Raw genomic sequence first — 4,785 nt, 5'->3', positions numbered from 1 at the left:
TGCTAATTCTGTCCCGGATTATCGTTGCTAGAACTTTCTCCACTGCCGAGGTTAAACTGACTGGTCAGTAGTTGCTGGATATTTTCTTTCACCCTTTCTTGAACAGGGGTGTAACATTTGCAATTCTCCAGTCCTCTGGCATCACCCCCATATCTAAGGATGTTTGGAGGTTTTTTGCCAGTACCTCTGCAATTTCCACCGTTACTTCCCTCAGCAACCGAGGATGCATCCCATCCGGACCAGATGACGGATCTACTTTAAGTACAGCCAGCCTTTCCAGTACCTCCTCCTTATGAATTTTTAACCAATCCAGTATCTCTACAACATCTTCCTTTACTGACACTCTGGCAGCGCCTTCTTCCTTGGGAAAGACAGATGCAATGTATTTATTTAGTACCTCCGCCATGCCCACTGCCTCCCACTGCTACTAATTCGTTATAATCTGGGCCAGTGGTGCAATGGATAACGCATTAGGTTCGATTCCTACCTGGCTTGGATTTTTTAATGCAAAGTTTTATGGCATTCAATACCTTGCAAGCTGTCCTACTTGGTGGTGCTGCCTGGCTCCATACCTGGTCAGTGCCTTCTCAGTGCAGCAAGCAGTGCATCAGTGTCATAATCTGAAGGTCCTGAATTCAATCTTCAGAGAAGGCATCAAGGATTACGAAGCTTTTTTTCCATCTCTCACCTCATCTTTCCATCTTTGCTGCATAGCAAAATCAAGAACTTTTGCTTCCTGCAGCACATCAAAAGATTTGCTGCCCCTTGATCTCTCTGTACCCAAACACACAGTGAAGTTTAGGAAGTCCATGGGCGATGGACTCACTGACAACACTCTTGTTTCTGTATAATTGCAGCAAGACAAACGGTGAGTGGAGAATATAATCAACGATCCCGCTACTTCTCACAGGCCAAGTGAGCGCTCCACCAGTTGAGCTAATTCCTCGTTTGCTGTTTGTAAATCACCCCTCACAGTTCCTGCCTCACACTCGCCTTCAAGCTGCTCCGAGACCAGCAGAGAAATCTTGCCTTGGGTTTCCGCTCCCTGAATATATTAAATACTTTGCTCCAATCGGCGGTATCGAGCATCAGCAAGTGAGGAACAGCAGAACGGGAAGCCACAGTAATCATGAGTGATGCTGAGAAGAGCCCGAGCCTTCGGAAGGAAGACGAGGTCACCGGAAAGCAACAGCCGCCCGAGCTCGAGGAGCAGCGAGAGCCCTGACTGACTGACTGATCAAAGACCATTTTGCCTGAAATTGAGGGCGATTTGAAGTGTTGCTGCTCAAAGGCACTCCCTGCTGGTGAGCAGAGGGAAATGCTCGAGTGAAACAGCCGTGCTCGGGCAGACACAGAAAGCTTTTCGGTTTTGGAAAGGAGAAGAGGCGTCCTGTGCCTGAGTGGCAACATGTTAATCTGTGAGCTGCCTGTGAAGTTCAGAGAGTGACCTTGAGGTAATTGCTGCTTATTCCAAAATCACACTCACTCCTTCGAGCCGGAATTGAACCAGCGACCTAAGGATGACTTTATTTTGTTTTATTCACTACAGTCCTCCGCTCTACCAGCTGAGCTATCGAAGGGAAGTGATAAACAGTGCTGTCTTTGGTGATTGTTCACCGTGCGCCCGTTGACACGTTCAGACTCGTGGAGTCCGGTGCTGATCGAAGACTTCTTTTGCCTGAAAGCGAGAGCTGAGTGTTTTGAAGTATTGCTGCTCAAAAGCGCTCCCTGCTGGTGAGCAGAGGCAGAGCAGCCTTGTTTGGGCAGACACAGAAAGTTTTCAGGTTTGAGAAAGGAAAAGAGGCGTCCTGTGCCTTCATGGCAACATGTTAATCTGTGAGGTGCCTGTAAAGTTAAGAGAGCGACCTTGAACTTATTGCTGCTTATTGCAAAATCACGCGTTCTCCTTCGAGCAGGAATTGAACAAATGACGGAAGGATGACTTTGTCTTATTTTCCACGACAGTCTTGTCGCTCGACCAGCTGAGGTATCGAAGGGAAGCGGAAAAAATGTTTCACTTTGGTGATTGTTCACCGTGCACCTTTGACACACCCGGACTCGTGGATTCCAGTGCTCATGACTGAGGCTGAATCGGTACCTGCTCATACCGCAGTGCTGTGGGAGTGGGAGCTGCTCCGTGTTCTCCACAGCCTGGGCCAGTGACACAATGAATAATGGGACTGATTATTGATCTGGAGATTGTGGGTTCAAGTTTACGGAGGGTGTAAAGTGGAAGGCCGGGCCTGGAGAGCATTGGAATAGTCGAGTCTGGAGGTAAACAAAGGCACGGATGAGGGTTTCAGCAGCAGAACATCATTCTGGAAGTTGGGATTTGTTTCTGCTGATGTTAATAACCGCTATAACTGGGCTGAAATTCAATATTCTGGATCTATGTCAAATAAATCAACTTTGTTTCAAACAGAATGGGTCAATTACTTGATGAATTCAAGATAAGAGACTAATTGATGTCCTCATTACCGATTATTCTGCCTTTTCTCCTTTCTCACTGTAGATTATTTCAGTTCTCATACCTTCAATTACTCTCATGGCCAAGTCCCAGCTCCCCGGTCCTTCCCGAGTGCCTCTCCCAGCCTTGGGATCCAGGGAAGGTATCAGTAATGTACCCGGGATCACTAAACACAAAACCCAGTCTGTGAATCACTTTCAGCGACTGGACTTATCGTGTGTCCCACAGCATCTCGCTCACCTTCGATGTGTGAATAGAGCATCAGGCCTGGGAATCTTGTCTTAAGTTTAAATACACTCAGCAAATGTATTTAACAAAATACAAACAAGTAAACACATCACGGCCCAATAATCCAGCACTAAATTCAAAGGAGTAAGTCTGTTATCAAACTCCTTGAGTGGACAGAATAAAGAAAAATCCCAACTCTAAGATCCCCTCGAATTCTTCGCAAATTCCTTACAAATCTTGACAATAATCAACAAGTCTAATTGAATGTTGACCTTTATCTCGAGTGGGGTTGGAATACAGAAGTGATGCTTCAGTTGTAATGAACCTTGGTCAGACCCCACCTGGAGAACTGGGCACCGAACCGAGGGAGAGATAAATCGGCCTTAGAAAAGGTACAGTGCAGATTCACCAGAATGATGCCGGGGTTAAAAGGGTTAAATTATGAGGAGAGGTGGCATAAACTTGGTTTTTATTCCCATGAGTTTAGAACATTGAGATGTGACCTCATCGAGGTGTTTAAAATAATAAAATGATTCAATAAGGTAGGTACAGAGAAATGATTTCTTCTGGAGGGGAATCCAGAACAAGAGGGCACAAGAAATCAGAGCAGGAGTGGGCCATACGGCCCCTCGAGGCTGCTCTTCCATTCAGTAAGAACATGGCTGATCTTCTACCTTAACTCCACTTTCCTGCCCGATTCCTTGATTCCCTCGGTGTCCAAAAATCTCTCGATCTCATTCTTGAATATATTTAATGACTGAGCATCCACAGCCCTCTGGGGTAGAGAATTCCAAAGATTCACCACCCTCTGAGTGAGGAAATTTTTCCTCATCTCAGTCTTAAATGGCCAATCCCTTATCCTGAGAATATGCCCCCGAGTTCTAGACTCTCCAGCAAGGGGAAACAGCCTCTACCCTATCAAGCCCTCGAAGATTTTTTGACGTTTCAATGAGATCACCTCTCATTCTTCTAAACTTCAGACAATATCGGGCCATTCAGCCCAATCTCTCCACATGCAACAAACCTCTCATCCCAGGAATCAATCCAGTGAACCTTCATTGCACCCCCTCGAAGTCAAGTATATCCTTCCTCAGGTAAGGAGACCAAAACTGTACATAGTACTCCAGGTGTGGTCTCACCAAAGCCCGATATAATTGCAGCAAGACTTCCTTACTCTTGTTCTCCAACCCACTTGCAATAAAGGCCAACGTACTATTTGCTTTCCTAATTGCTTGCTGGATCTGCATGTTAACTTTATGTGATCCGTGTACAAGGACATCCAAATCCCTCTGAACACCAATAATTCTCAATCTCTCATCTATTAAATAATATTCCGCTTTTCTATTCTTCCTACCAAAGTGAATAATTTCACATTTCCCCACATTATACTCCATCTGCCACCTTCTTGATGATATTAAAATTAGAGCTGGGTCATTTACGAGCAAAACAAGGTCGCAATTTTTGACACAAAGTGTTGTGGAAATTACAAACTCACTTCCCTGGAACGCTGTGGATGCTGGGGCTCGACTGAAATTTTCATTATTGAGATTGAAAGGTTTGTGTTGTGTGAGGGTTGCAAGGGATTTTTAAAAAATTTGTTCATGGGATGTGGGCGTCATTGGCAAGGCCAGCATTTATTGCCCATCCCTAATTGCCCTTGAGAAGGTGGTGGTGAGCCGCCTTCTTGAACCGCTGCAGTCCGTGTGGTGAAGGTTCTCCCACAGTGCTGTTAGGAAGGGAGTTCCAGGATTTTGACCCAGCGACGATGAAGGAACGGCGATATATTTCCAAGTCGGGATGGTGTGTGAATTGGAGAGGTGGTGTTGTTCCCATATGCCTGCTGATCTTGTACTTCTAGGTGGTAGAGATCACGAGTTTGGGATATGTGTCGAAGAAGCCTTGGCGAGTTGCTGTAGTGCATCGTGTGGATGGTACACACTGCAGCCACAGTGCGCCAGTGGTGAATGGAGTGAATGTTTAGGGTGATGGATGGGGTGCCAATCAATCGGGCTGCTTTTTCCTGGATGGTTTCGAGCTTCTTGAGTGTTGTTGGAGCTGCACTCATCCAAGCAAGTGGAGAGTATTCCATC

General features: G+C 46.0%; 1 non-coding gene across 1 annotated transcript; it reads right to left on the bottom strand.

Annotated features, from left to right (window-relative positions):
• Window positions 1-1,486: 1,486 nt before the first annotated feature.
• On the bottom strand, window positions 1,487-1,580 carry trnay-gua (transfer RNA tyrosine (anticodon GUA)). The gene is made up of 2 exons: window positions 1,544-1,580; window positions 1,487-1,522 (listed from the first exon to the last, which is right to left on the bottom strand). It is a non-coding gene; the product is annotated as a tRNA-Tyr (tRNA).
• Between the last annotated feature and the right edge of the window lie 3,205 nt (window positions 1,581-4,785).

This window comes from Heptranchias perlo, unplaced genomic scaffold (genome assembly GCF_035084215.1).
Source record: "Heptranchias perlo isolate sHepPer1 unplaced genomic scaffold, sHepPer1.hap1 HAP1_SCAFFOLD_275, whole genome shotgun sequence".
In the NCBI taxonomy this organism is placed as follows: Eukaryota; Metazoa; Chordata; class Chondrichthyes; order Hexanchiformes; family Hexanchidae; genus Heptranchias; species Heptranchias perlo.
Note: the sequence above shows the minus strand (reverse complement) of the source record. Positions and strands in the feature narration are given on the sequence as shown.